This window comes from Spinacia oleracea, chromosome 6, assembly GCF_020520425.1.
Source record: "Spinacia oleracea cultivar Varoflay chromosome 6, BTI_SOV_V1, whole genome shotgun sequence".
Taxonomy (NCBI): domain Eukaryota; kingdom Viridiplantae; phylum Streptophyta; class Magnoliopsida; order Caryophyllales; family Amaranthaceae; genus Spinacia; species Spinacia oleracea.
The window spans coordinates 26,350,483-26,366,108 of record NC_079492.1 but is presented as its reverse complement, the minus strand read 5'-3'; the positions used below and the strand labels follow the sequence as shown (position 1 = coordinate 26,366,108).

Below are 15,626 nucleotides of genomic sequence, written 5' to 3'. Positions count from 1 at the left end.
GTGGTCCAGTCAGTACGGATTCCTCTTTTTGTAAGGAGTTGGTTTCGCAGCGTGTGTCGAAGACTGTTGTGTTGATAGAGGCTGTAGCTAAGATTAATGATCCCCAGTGTGAGTTGTTGCTTCTTCGTGCGTGTACTGGAGTTTCTAAACGCTACTTTGCTATGCGCACTTGTCCGCCTCATCTTTTCGAAGCGGCCCAATTATCTTTTGATGTGGCTCTTCGGGCTTCTTTAGAGCGTATCGTGACTGCTTCGGGACCTGGGTTCGGTGACTGGCAATGGCGTCTTGCCACCTTGCCTTATTCTTATGGAGGATTGGGTGGTTATTTAGCTGGTGATGTTCGGCATTATGCTTTTCTTGCATCCCGTTTGCAGTCTTCTGGTTTGCAGGATTCGCTTCTTCGGCTTTCAGGTGTTGATGGTCCGGGACCGGCCTTTGATGATGCTCTTGGTCTTTTCAATAGGATCGTGGAGACCGACCTTATGAGTAGCCCTAGTGAGATCGCTGCCCCCACACTCATGAAGAAATTGGCAGACATATATTTCACGAAGGTTACTGCTGATGCGGAATCCGCCTACTCCTTATCTTCACGTATTGTTGCCCTATGGAAATCACAGCAGGGGGATCACTCCTCAGCTTGGTTGCGGGCAGTCCCCATCTCGGGTTTAGGCCAGACTATGAACGGTAAGACTTATTGTTCGGTTCTTTGCTATCGGTTGGGTATTCCGTTGTTCTCTGATTCGACGCCGTGTTCTGCTTGCTCTCGGGTTTTCGATGGGGACATTTATGGGGATCATGCCGTGTCTTGTGCTGGGATTGTGGGTATCAAACATCGACATAATGTTGTTCGTGATACCCTTTTGGATATTTGCTATCGGTCGGGGATTTCTGCTCGCAAGGAGGTTGATGTTGGGATGACTTGTGAGAGTGATGGAGCTCTTCGTCCTGCAGATATATTGCTTTATTCATGGGATGGCGGTCTAGATGTGTGTGTTGACTTGACTGGGTCTTCCCCTATGACGCAATCTGGGTTGTCAGGCTTCGTTCCGGGTCGGGTTGTGGCGGTTGCAGTGCAGCGGAAACAGGATAAGTATGCGGCACGTTGTAGGGCTTTGGGTTACGGTTTCTTTCCTTTTTCCTTCTCTTCTTTTGGGGAATTAGAGAAAGGGGTTGTTTCTTTGCTGAAGCGGGTCCAGACGTACTCCAGGGCTCAGGACATTGGGGCACGGGCAGCTGCCCACATTTTCAGCAGGATCGGGTTCGCCATAGCTAGAGGAGTGGGGGCCCAGATTGTATCTCGGCTCCCCTCCAACTTCTTGTAGTTCACTTGATCTTTGTAGCTTGTTAAGCTTGTAACGTTTTGGTGTTTTCCCATAATAATAATAATAATAATAAATCACACGTTTTCTCTCTACTAGGGAGATTAGGGCACGATGGTGTTCCACGTCAGCTTCACTGGCGACAGTTAGGCGGTGGTTCCACGGCAGTTTACCGGCGGTTCAGCGGCAGTTTACTGGCGGTCCCACGGCGGTTAGTGGTGCAGTTTACTGGCAGTTTTTGGTGCAGTTTATCGACGTATCACAGGGGGTTTGTTTGAGGTCTGTTTCTCGGCAATTCCGGTCTGTTTCAGGGGTTCAGGCGAAGGTTTAGAGGCGGTAGTAGGGGTTGTCCATTTCCGGCAACAGGGATACAAATTCCGGCGAGTTTGAAGCTGCGAATTCATTGCGGTGTGTCGGTTGCGAATTGGTTGCGGGGTGTTGGTTGCGAATTGGTTGAGGTGGTTTGCGGTGTGTTGTTGTTGTTTCCGGTGTTGGTTGAGGTGATTTCCGGTGTGTTGTTTACGTTGTTGTTATTTCCGGTGAATTGGTTGTGGTTGAGGTGGTTTCTTTGCGGTGTTTGGTGTTGTTTTCGGTGTTGTTTGCGGTGTGTGGAAGGTTGTTTGTGGTGTTTGTTTGCGGTGCGCCATTGGTGGTTGTGTACTTTACCCAGGTTACTCCACAGCCACCACATCGTGGCATAGCTGCTGCCACACCGTGAGTACCAACGAAGTTAGCTACTGCTCCCGTATCATCGTGGAAACCTCATAGCACAAAGTAAGTAGCTTTAAGTGATGTTTGGTGTTGTTTGGTTTTGTTACAGTAAGTTACTTTGATAGTGGATTTTGTTGTTTGGTGCTGAGATTGGAGTTGTTGGATTGTTATTAGTGTTAGGTTATGATACATATGAATAAACATAAATCATGCGGAAAAACCATAACGCCAAGAAACATATTATTTACACATAATCATTTAGCATAATTCAGATGCATACACTTTGTAGCGTGCCCTCCCTAGCTGCGCCGGAACCGAACAAGAACAAGTCTTTAGGACTCCAAGTGTCGTCCCTCCGTAGATAGTCCACAACACGTCCGGATCCGCCTTAAGATTGACCAACTAGAATCGCCCTTAAGGTACTATATATTTTCGGCTAATAGGGCAAGAATATGGCTGATTTTTCTACTTAAAAGTCTTAGCTTTTTATTGTTTGAATACTTGAAATTGTATCTTATAAATTGTGACCCTAGGCACCTATTTATAGAGTTATGGAAAAGGACTTGGAATCCTATTAGGATACTAATTATTTAATTATAATCCTACTAGGACTCTAATTAAATAAACTAAATCTTTTAGGATTAGATTTAATCATATGACGAATCCCGGTAGCCTTAGGATTCGAGTAACACACTTCGAGTGATACGCTAGCACCGCACGCAGGCCTTACGGCCCACGCACAGCGCCAGCCCACTCGTCGCAGCCCATGTCGCATCTCCGCGCGCGCGCCAAGGCCAAGGCCGCGCACGCAACAACTCATGGTCTCCAATCCATGTTGCCATTTCAAGACACGATGCTCTATAGCTCGTCCTTGCCAATGGTTAACTCCAAAAGGGATCTTGCTTGATCCTTTGCCAGTGTTTATGCGTGTAGCATCAACTATTTAGCATATCCTTATTTCCTTGAATCAAGAACTATTCTTATGTACCTTTTCAAGTACCATAAGTTTTTCTTGATCTCAATCTAGTTGATCTTCTCTTAGATCAATAGAGATTGGTATATGTTCGTTATGCCTATAGCCATACGATACGTTTTTGGCGATCCTCATATTATATCATACATGATAAATTCTTTTGCAGAATAATTCCCAATTGAATTCTATTCATGTAACTTTAGCTCATTCTAGTTTCAGTAGACACTGAATCCAGCTAAATTTGTTGACATATAATATAGGTTTAAGAATCTCACTTGGATCCTTTGATGTTTAACTTAGTAAATGCTTATACATAGTTCAAACATTCATTACTTAGATTTATTCATATGGGTCGAATATCTCCAATGGAGTCTTTCGTGTTTGAATTAGTAAATGCCATTACTTAATCTAAAACAATATTATAAGATCTTAAATAGATCTTAATTCCCAGTATGTACTAAGTTTCTCCGTGGTCCATCATTGATGAATAATTTCAAATCTAAGTCATTAGCATTTGAATGTTATTTCACAATAGAGAGATATGTCTGTGATACACATAGGACCAATTAAGTTTTACGTACTCCCACTAAACTTCTTATATATCTATAAGAGTCATGTACATTTTATGAAACTAAAATACTTATTAGATTCACTAAAATACATTTCTAATTCCCAATTGCTTGCTTAAATCTGTACTTAGATTTCATAAGCTAGCTTTCCTTTTTAGTATTTATTTGGATCCACAAATCCTATGACATACCATGTACATCGTTTCTTCCAACATTTGATTGAGGAATTCGTTTTTGTCATCCAATTGCCATATGTACCAATATGCAATCATTGCTTGAATTATAGACTTCAGCATTACGATTATGCATGAGGTTTCAACACAATCCATGCCGTGAATTTGCTTGTAACCTTTAGCAACTAATCTAGATTTGTGTGTGAACACAATTCCACGTTTGATGGTTTTTATCCTTAAAACCAATTTGCAACCAATAGGTGTTAACCCATTCTTGCAAATCAACAAAATTTCAATTTTGTCATAAAAACATTGGTTATGTTTTATGGCCTTTAACCATCTAAAACATTTGAGTCTATATATGGCCTTCAACTATTTTAGGGAATCTAGGTTTCGTCATAGTTTTCTTACAAGTCACAAACTTATTAATCTACATGATAATAGTTTGACTGCAAGTTGTAGGTTTCTTCACTATCTAATAGAAGAATCTCATAGCTTCATTGACCCGAACTCTATGTTTCTTCACTATCTAATAGAAGAATCTCATAGTTTCAGTGACTTGAACTCTATGCCTACTTGGGTATAGAACATCAAACAATAGAATATCAACAACCACTTGAAAGTCCTTTGAATATTCTGTTCTCCTTGAAGCACTTGTAAAGTCTTCTAAGAGATGTCTATTCTTTAAAGCCACTTCTAAAGTCCTTAAAGAATAAGTTCGGATGTTCTGAAGCACTTCGAAAATCCTCCGGAATGTCCGTTTATATTTGTTGTTCGCCTCGAAGACTTTCGAGGTCTATTTTCTCCCACTTGTCATTTTGGAAACGAATCCCCAAAAGGACATTATTTCGAGCAAACAAACATTATGTTCTCAAAAATTCGTGGTAGAAACAATACCCTTGTGTCTCATTTGAATAAATCACAATGAAACATATATCTAGACTTGGGCCTTAGTTTGTCGAATAACAAACACTAAGCTCTCACTGAGTTTAGCAACTCTTTAGATATATATTATCGAAAAGATACTCTGAAATTACTTTTCAGTAGCTTTGACGAATTTGGTTTAGTTTGGTGGTAGTTGAGCATTTTGTTTAGAAATTATAGGAAAAATCTTTATGAATCATCATTGATCGAATCAAGTACCAATTGACTTCGATAATTTCAACGTAGATATGCCATATCTTATGGAGCTAGATTGTGAAATTACAACACACAATCATTTATGATCATATTTGGTCTTAAAGTAATCATCGTCATGATCTAACCTAGATCTTTATGATTTCTTGCCATGCGGATTTTATACCTTTGAATCTTTGAACTAGCCAAACGGATTCAAACTTATATCACATTGAGTAAATAAACCAATATTCACTCAAATCTAGGTGATATAATAAATTCATAAAATATTTCTTTAGCTTTAAACTCTATTGTCTAGGCGTTCTAACAATAGTTCATATCTTTTGTGACTTTCAACAAATAAGACTAGCTTGTCTTGAATGATCTAGAAATCAATCAACTTTCAAAAGTCCATCAAAATAGAGCTTTTGAATGTTAACTTGTTGTTATGGTCTAAGCAACAATGCCAAAGATTAGTGGAACTCAAATCAAGGGGTTGATTTGAACCTAGTAAAGTTTTTAAAGAGTTGTTTGTTTTTAATCAAGCATATTGACTCAAACCGTAAATGACCATTTCATTTAAATAAACAAACAAACATTGTTTTTGTTCTTCTGAATGTGAGTCTTTCTGTGTTTGAAGCAGAAATTTAGGTATGCTGATTGTGGAACAAAATAGCCATTAAGTTCCAGCCTTTGAAAGGACTTAAAACAAACTAGATGACCCTACAACTATGTAGCATTGCCATGCTTCATTTCCCACTTGTAAGCCATTAGTGTAGCCTAGCTTCCATTGTTTGAGTTATTACCGAAGTAAGAACGTCAAGCGGTATATGATACCAAGGAAGTTCGATTGCTAGGTCACTTCTCTTTAAAAATAAACTTATAGGTAGAAACGGAATTGAAAATTCCTTTCATTTGTTCCTTTGTTTTCCTATTTCTTGTACCCTTTCTAAGAGCGTTAAGAATTGAATTCTCTAGTGTTGACTTTTATACTTTGTTTAGACATGTCCAATGTCACTCCAATAAAGTTCTTACCATTTATGTTGAATATTCTGTTCAACTAGATGATCTTACCAGGAGCTTCTAAAGTTCTCTAAGCATCGATCTATTCGAATGTCTAGGGACTAGACTCATTCGAGAATTAAATGGGAAAAAGATTTTAGGTTGTTAACCATTGGTAAAGCTGAGCGTTTAAACTCAATGCTTTATGATCTCAAAACTACATTGTCTTTTGAATTCACAAGCACCAATCGGTTCGCCATTCGACTTTGATACTCGAAAACAACCATAAAAGTCGCTAAAAGAAACGTACATTTTAAATTGCTCATTTTCTCTCATTTCCGTGCATCGTTCTTGGATTCACTACCAATCGAGGAAATTTACTGTTACCTTTCTAAAAGGATTTACTGTAGTGCAAGATATTTAATTATAAACAATAATTAAAACATAAATTGAAGCATGCAAAGTCTAAACATTTATCATGAGTAATAACTTGAAAATTAAAGCAATCATGCAATTTAAACAAGTCATTGGCATTTTATTCAAATTTATTGTTCCGGCAGGTGTGAATAAAATGATTCCAAAACCTTAAAAACCATTGAAGAATTAAGCACATTATGTATTTTGACTCAATTATAAAATATTTTAGGTAAGCAAAAGCCTTTTGCTAATAGTCTAGAAACTACTCTTGGTTAATAGGTACGTCTAAGAACTTATTAGGTAAACCTATCGAATTTGCCACGACATAAAAGGACTCCTTACTTATATCGTTGAGTTTCACCAAAACTAACATGTACTTACAATTATTTGTGTACCTTACCCCTTTAGGATCAATAAGTAACACCTCGCTGAGCGTAAAAATATTACTAGATTGATGTAAAGGTTATCCAAGTAAGTGTTATTTTGGCATGGCACCTTTTAACTCAATTTTTAAGTTTGGAACTTAAGGCTCTTACTATGTTGGTTAGATTTTAAGTGAACTAAAATCCTTAATAATGCAACATAATCAAGCTTCAATCTCATGCATATTTAAGATATATTTAAAAGAAATAAATAACTTAAAGCATGCATAAGATAAATGTGATCTAGTATGGCCCGACTTCATCTTGAAGCTTCAACTTCAAAGTCGGTCTTGAAAATGGATTGGAAACTTCGTCTTGAATTTCACCGTGGGAGGCGCCATTTTCTTCAAATAGGATCAGCTATTATTAAACTAATTACAACTATTTGATGGTACGCATACCATATTTGAATTGAAAAAACAAATTTGGTGCATTAGACCAATTACATTCAAATTAATGGTACGCAGACCATATTTTCTATCCTATTTGGGCCATACTAGTCACTTCATAACCCGCAAAACAGTACATACACTAGTAGAAAAAACCCTTATTGCAGCGGGCTTTTAGACCCCTATTGCAGCGTACATCGTATGCTGCAACTGGGGGGCCTGCAACAAGTATTAACTTGTTGCAGCGTACAATGTACGCTGCGAAAAGTACTTTTTTGCAGCGTACATTTGCATGTAAGCTGCAACAAGTCGCAAAATTGTGGCAAAAATATGGGTCTTTTGCAGCGTACAAATTCATGTACGCTGCAAAAGACCCCACTTGTTGCAGGGTACATCTATTTGTACGCTGCAACAAGTCTGAAATTTTGCCAAATTTTTCACCCTTGTTGCAGCGTACATATATATATGTACGCTGCAACAAAGCACTTTTGGCGGGAAAATTTTAGTTTTATTTTAGTTTTGTCTAGGGATACCTAGAGTGCCTTGCACCAAATATAGAAACCTGTCACAACAATAATAGAATATCGCAACCTGTATAACAAATATAAAAACAATAACTGGTGTTTTGTATATATATCCCAAAACCAAAGTGCACGTACCATATATATACATTTAAATAAATATATGTACGTTCCAATTTCAACATAAGCATACATTTCAACATAAAAAATTGTTCTATAACATCTAAACCAACTCGATCAAGCGCCCTCAGATCAATAATAAATACATGCTGGTATAAAACTTAGCCCATTGCTCACGAACCACATCATTTTCCTCACTAGCATAAGGCGCAGTCTTCGGAGAATAGACCTTTACAAAAAAAAAATTTTGATGGGAGCATTAGATCGATTAAATGCAAATGAAATGTCACATTTTAACATTCAAGAAACTAATGACAATGTACTAATAGTCTAGAATACGAATCAATTAAGAGTAAGAAAAATTAATTGATTACCTATAACGACCCAAAGTTGGGAGCGGAAATGTCATTTTAGCTCTAAATATGACCTATAACGACCCAACGAGCCTTAAATGTGTATAAATAGGTTCGAATGAGTTTTAGAAAGTTAAAACTATGCATATTAGTCATGTAATAAGAATCAAATGTTTCCTTAGGTTTTTTAGTTCAAAGTTGGGAGCGGAAATGTCATTAGCCTAAATATGACCTATAAGTCTATAACGACCCAATGATCTTTAAATGTGCATAAATAGATTCAAATAAGTTTTAGAAAGTTAAAACTATGCATATTAGTCATGTCATAAGAATCAAATGAGTCCTTATGTTCTTTAGTTCAAAGTTGGGAGCATAAATGTCATTTTAGCCTAAATATGACCTATAACGACCCAATGAGCCTTAAATGTGCATAATAGATTCGAATGAGTTTTAGAAAGTTAAATCTATGCATTTTAGTCATGTAATAAGAATCAAATGTATCCTTAGGTTCTTTAGTTCAAAGTTGGGAGCGGAAATATCATTTTAGCTCTAAATATGACCTATAACGATCCAGTGAGTCTTAAATGTGCATAAATAGATTGCAATGAGTTTTAGAGAGTTAAAACTATGCATATTAATCATGTAATAAGAATCAAATGAGTCCTTATGTTCTTTAGTTCAAAGTTGGGAGCGGAAATGTCATTTTAGCTCTAAATATGACCTATAACGACCCAATGACCCTTAAATGTGCATAAATACATTCGAATTAGTTTTAGAAAGTTAAAACTATGCATATTAGTCATGTAATAAGAATCAAACGATTCCTTAGGTTCTTTAGTTCAAAGTTGGGAGCGGAAATGTCATTTTAGCCTAAATATGACCTATAACGACCCAATGATCTTGAAATGTGCATAAATAGATTCGAATAAGTTTTAGAAAGTTAAAACTATGCATATTAATCATGTAATAATAATCAAATGATTCCTTATGTTCTTTAGTTCAAAGTTGGGAGCGGAAATGTCATTTTAGCTCTAAATAAGACCTGTAACGACCCAATGACCCTTAAATGTGCATAAATAGATTCGAATGAGTTTTAAAAAGTTAAAACTATGTATATTAGTCATGTAATAAGAATTAAATGAGTCCTTAGGTTCTTTAGTTCAAAGTTGGGAGCAGAAATGTCATTTTAGCCTAAATATGACCTATAACGACCCAATGACCCTTAAATGTGAATAAATAGATTCGAATGAGTTTTAGAAAGTTAAAACTATGCATATTAGTCATGTAATAAGAATCAAATGAGTCCTTAGGTTTTTTAGTTCAAAGTTTGGAGCGGAAATGTCATTTAAGTCAATTAAGTTAGTGCCCAACAATTTACGTAGTATTCCATTAGTTTATATATATATATATATATATATATATTTTCTGAATTTCCGATGTTAGATTTTAAATTTGGGAGGAGCAGCCCTATATAATTAAATTACAACATATCAAAATGTACTAAATCTTACCAAATACAAGTTACACTAATATAACTAACATTAATATATCAACAATTATGTTGCAAAACATTGTGCAATAAGGTACAAAGTTGTACAGTACGTGCCAATCATTAATTCCAAATACACATGTCAATTAAGACATCACAAACAAATATTGCTAGCTCATTTCCATTCCATCAGTTCATATACTAATCACATTGATAAATTTATGCAATATTTAATATTATGTTGATAAGACTTTTCTTCAATCAATTTCAAATTCGTTACATCTTAAATAAACAACTTGCATTCCATTTTATTTTATTTTATTGTATTGACTATCATTTTATCACATTTCAATTCCCTTGTAGGAGATCAATACGTGTAGTAGATCAGCACTAGTGCAGCAGCAGCAGATCAGCATGTAGGCAGCGGATCAGTGCGGCATCAGCAGCACCGATCAGTGCAGCGGCAGCAGCAGAACTGATCAATGCAGCAGCACAAATCAGTACAGATCAGTGCATCCCTGTGCATCTTGGTGTGCCTTGTTCCTTTTAAAACTAAGATAGGTTTTCCAAAAGAAACCTAAACTAAGTTTTGATCGTGCCACAACTCTACTGAAGGTCGTTGGGCAGTGCTTTGAAGCAACTTTTAAAGGTTAATTAAGATAGCTGTTAAAAATGACCGAGCCAGCAAACATTTCAGTAGCTCGCAAAAATGTCTTCCAATAACAGACCCAGAATGAGAAACAAGAAAGATTTATGACTCACTCATCTATAATACACCTCTACAAGATAGGTTTGGGAGAGGTATCTTAAAAGACAAACCCTGATTAACTTCCTACATTCCTAAACAATCAAGACTCAAGAATAGGAGAGGTAATTGGACGAGGCAGAAAAGGTTAAGCTCAAAGTATCACCCTCCACATTGATGGAGTACTCTTTGATAAGGTAAAGGAGTTTATATGACTGCAAATTTGAGAGATCACTAATCATCTTAAGTTTGGACTGAGTGACTTATCAAGAGTAGCAGTAATAAAGCTTGGACCTAATGAAGGCTGTGAGAGTGTGAACTACTGAAATCACCTAGGTACCTTAGGGCATAAAGGCTATGCATTTCATTAGGATTCAGCTTATAGATATCAAACCATCAAATAGCCGAATCATAATGACATCTGTTACTCATAATTTTTTGCTAAGTTTGTAACAGCACATTCAAAAGTCATATTTATTAGCATCTTCTGGCGAAAATGTCATTTTAGCCTAAATATGACCTATAACGATCCAATGATCCTTAAATGTGCATAAATCGATTGGAACGAGTATTAAAAACTTAAAATTAAGCATATTGATCATGTAATACGTTTGAAATGAGTCCTTAGGTTATTTAGTTCAAAATTGGGAGCAAAACTGCTTTATTTTAGCATAAATATGACCTATAACGACCAAACAAGTCTCAAATGTGCATAAATAGATTGGATTGAGTCTTGGAAACTTAAAACTAATCTTATGAATCATGTAATAAGTTTGAAATGAGTTCTTAAGTTCGTTAGTACAAAGTTGTGAGCGAAAATGTCATTTTAGCTTAAATATGACCAATAACGGCCAAACAACTCTCGAATGTGCAAAAATAGATTGGATTGAGTCTTGAAAAGTTAAAAATAATCATATGAATCATGTAGTAAGTTTGAAATGAGTTTTTAGGTTCGTTAGTTCAAAGTTGGGAGCGAATATGTCATATTAGCCTAAATATGACCTATAATGGTCAAACAAGTCTCAAATGTGCATAAATAGATTGGATTGAGTCTTGGAAAGTTAAAACTAATCATATGAATCATGTAGTAAGTTTGAAATGAGTTCTTAGGTTCGTTAGTTCAAAGTTGGGAGCGAAAATGCCTCATTTTAGCCTAAATATGACCTATAACGACCAAACAAGTCTCAAATGTGCATAAAGCGATTGGATTGAGTCTTGAAAACTTACAATAATCATATTAATCATGTAATAAGTTGGAAGTGAGTCCTTAGGTTCGTTAGTTCAAAGTTGTGAGCGAAAATGTCATTTTATCCTAAATATGACCTATAATGGCCAAACAAGTCTCAAATGTGCATAAATAGATTGGATTGAGTCTTGGAAAGTTAAAACTAATCATATGAATCATGTAGTAAGTTTGAAATGAGTTCTTAAGTTCGTTAGTTCAAAGTTGGGAGCGAAAATGTCATTTTAGCCTAAATATGACCTATAACGATCCAATGATCCTTAAATGTGCATAAATCGATTGGAATGAGTATTGAAAACTTAAAACTAAGCATATTAATCATGTAATAAGTTTGAAATGAGTCCTTAGGTTATTTAGTTCAAAATTGGGAACGAAAGTCCTTAGGTTCTTAGGTGGCCTGAAGTATAAGATTAATTAGCTCATATGTTTCAGTTATGTACTTCACTTTAATAGCTTCATATTGTTTTTCACTTTTTTGTTCTTCTATAAATAGCGCTTATGAGCAGTACGGACGCAGGATCAGAACATAAGAGCAACTATCTATTTCAGAACATAATCTCTTAATTTATGTTGATACTTCTATTAAGCTCAGATGTATTACCGTGAAACATTTCTGAATCTTAAGCTGTATTAGGTGTTTGAGAATAAGAGCTAGAATGTGCTTGAATCAGAAACTCTGAAAAGAAATAGTGCTTTGAAGTGGTATAGTTAAGAATAAAAACCTTTATTTAGCAGTGCGTCATTTCAGAAACATAGATGATTTGTTCAACTCCGAAATAAAGCAGTACTTGAGCAGCCTCCATAATTGCCCGATTATTGTAGCTAGAAATCAAAATCCAAAGTAAATCAGAAACAATTAACAAACCACATAATATACACACTGGATGTAATAGAGAAGGTTATTATTAAGAGTAGTATACCGCATAAGTTAGTACCCTACAAGAACAATGTTAAACACAAGAATATAATACCTGAGATGCATTCAACTCTGGAAGACCTGGAGCGCCAAATCGACGAGGCAAAGTATTTCAAACCACCTGCATCTCGACTTCATGTCCCATCAAATGGTGATAAATATACCTGTACCAATTCACAGACTTAAAATATCAAGCAACAAAGTGAAGGAAAATTTGGTAATATTAATCCAACCTTTGACCGATTTTCTTTTATTAAGCCCACCTACGACATATTTTTTAATAATCCCACCTTTATTACCCAACAACTTTTATTGGGCCCAACAGGTCATAAAACTGTTGTAAGCGGCATTATTTCTCTACATGGCAGTACTCTCTCTCGATATATTCAGTCATCATCATCAATTCATCACCATCTCGTTGACTTTTTCACCGATTACCGGCCACTTAAGCCCAATAAAAGTCGTCGGGTAGTAAAGGTGGGATTATTAAAAAATATGTCGTAGGTGGGATTAATAAAAGAAAATCGGCCAAAGGTTGGATTAATATTACCAAATTTTCCCAAAGTGAAAAGGAATACATTTCTTATAATTGCATGGAAATGCTGACATAAAGAGATGTCAAAGAATAACTAGTATTTTATAAATTACGACAACTATCAATACATCTTGTTCTCAAAAATCTAACACTGTAGTTGACAATAAAATCATGTAAATATGGGATAATCAAACTATAAAAGCAAAAAATTAAACAGGAGGGGCAAAAATTGCGTAAAAATCTAATCACAGGGCGATTTAAGGTCTACTTGAAATCTAAATCTCACATTATATATGAAGTATATATCTTTTAAAATCCCTCAAAGTTCATCTCATGTAATTGTTCCACTGTGAGTGGGGCAAAATTTCAGCAGCTCTAGAGTATACGACGACTATACTCGGCGAAGGTAGCACACAAGTCATGTATGACTAGTTTAGGTTAGTCCTAGCATTGTTGTAATCTTGTCCAAGCTAAGGTATGTAGTTTACCAGAGTGTGGCCTCCTGAAAGCGCGACAATATCCTTGTCAGAAAGCCCCATTCTGTAAAAGATTTCTCTCAAATGTCCGGCACCTGCAACCCATTTTATGCTGTTAGTAACATGTACTACTAAACTGTCATATTACTGATGAGAGGGTAGAATACGTACGTACCTTGATTTGCATCAGGAAGGCGTCCTTCATCAGGAGAATCTGCGCAATCCTGGTATAACATCGATGATCAGGTACTATTGTTACAATAACGAACAAGAATATAACAATCATGAATGTATAGGAAGCACAAACCATTCTTCCTGGAACAAAGTCGATGGTTGGCCCTCCTGTGACTTCAACCGCAACAACCCCAGCAAGCTGAAATTAAGAAACAAGGGATCGATGCTTGAGAATTAATGACCTAGAAAGGATGCAGTTTGAATCATATAACTAGGAAATTCACCTAATAATCTTTGGGTGATTAGCCTTAACCTCTTTTGAAATCAGCGACCAAAATAGTTCAATTACTGCTACTAGAAATTATTATGCACAATTAATCAGTTTTAGCCCACCACAAAGTTCAACAACAATCTTGAGGCCACTGCTGGCTTTGTAAACCTTATCAAAATAGTTCAACATTTGTTTTAGTTCACATGATTAGCCTTAACCTCTTTTGAGATCAGCGACCAAAATAGTTCAATTACTGCTACTAGAAATTATTATGCACAATTAATCAGTTTTAGCTCACCACAAAGTTCAATTCGTTTTTAGCAATTCACATGATAATTTTTTTATGCTGGAAAGTGTAAACCTTATCATGTGAATTGCTAAAAACGAATTGAACAACAGCCAAAAAAAATCAAAAAAAAAATATAAATTGAACAAAACCCTAATCTGAAAACGAAAATACAGCTAGGAAGATAATTACTTACTGGTTGTGGCGAGGAGAGTAACGGCCGAGCAAGCACCGGAACCAGGACGCGACGGGGGGACGCTGAACCCCCGGCCGACCAAGCTGACCGAGTTTTCAGCAATTGAAAAGTCACCCATCGGAGAGGACAACGACGGGGGAGATGAGGCGAGAACAGACACCCACCGGAGTGGACAGCGACGCAGGGCCGAGCAAGGGCGGATTTCGACGGCGACGCAGGGCCGAACAAGGGTTGGAGTTCGACGGCGACGGCAAAAAATTGGGAGATGTTTGGAGAGTTGGAGTTGAGCGCGAGGAAATGAGTTCTAAAATTTTGAGATATTTTGGAGTATTTTGAATTGCAGTATTTTGAAACACGGAGCCCGCAACAAATTTTGAGAAATGAGCTAATGTATTTTGAAACACGGATCAGGACCTGTTGCAGGGTACAATAGCATGTACGCTGCAACAGAGTCTGTATATTGCTGCGGGCTTTAATTTTGTACGCTGCAATAAACTATTTCGCAGCGAACAATAAAAATGTACGCTGCGATAACCCTTTAAAAGGTTTGACCCGCGTTGACCGACTGGTTGTTGAAGCGTATTAATACTTGTACGCTGCAACAAGGGGGTTGCAACAGGGGTTTTTTCTACTAGTGATATACAATATATACCATTCACCCATTCATTATCATGAATGGCCCACATAGCTGGTTAGTAAAAACACATTGTATGCATCACATAAATATTTGCAGCAATTAATCAAGGGCACCAATAATCTACCAATTATTCAGTCCTTATTAATTCTAATCTAGTTATTTAACCTTAAAGGATTTGTAGACCTAATCGAGAGTTTATGACTAAAATTGCTCCCACTTAAACCAATAAATTCATATGCTTTACTAATTTTAAACATAAAAATGTATTTCTAGTCTAACCGGAAACATACAAATTTAATTAAAATTTAAAGCTCATATAAATTTATAATTGAATCCATTTTATTTAATTTATTTTCAGTTGATTTAAATGAATTTAAATTAATTCAAGGTTTAATTTTAGTAAAATAATTAGTATAAATTAAAATTTATAATAATTATAATATTCAAAATTAAATGCGAGAAAACAATTTAAATTATTAATTTTAAAATTAATTAAAATTATTTCCGAACTGAAAATTCCAAATTAAAATTAAGACGAACCAGTCGGGTCAAGACAAGGCCATGGGCTTGCGC

At 36.1% G+C, this 15,626-nt stretch overlaps 1 long non-coding RNA gene across 2 annotated transcripts; it reads right to left on the bottom strand.

Annotated features, from left to right (window-relative positions):
* Positions 1-7,696: 7,696 nt before the first annotated feature.
* LOC110778337 (uncharacterized) lies at positions 7,697-14,435 on the bottom strand. 2 transcript variants are annotated; one of them, XR_008923731.1, is made up of 7 exons: positions 14,417-14,435; positions 13,797-13,862; positions 13,665-13,713; positions 13,502-13,584; positions 12,534-12,642; positions 12,285-12,384; positions 7,697-7,961 (listed from the first exon to the last, which is right to left on the bottom strand). It is a non-coding gene; the product is annotated as an uncharacterized lncRNA (long non-coding RNA). The 2 variants fall into 2 exon arrangements; XR_008923730.1 differs by lacking the exon at positions 14,417-14,435 and having other exon boundaries at positions 13,797-13,935.
* Positions 14,436-15,626: the final 1,191 nt, after the last annotated feature.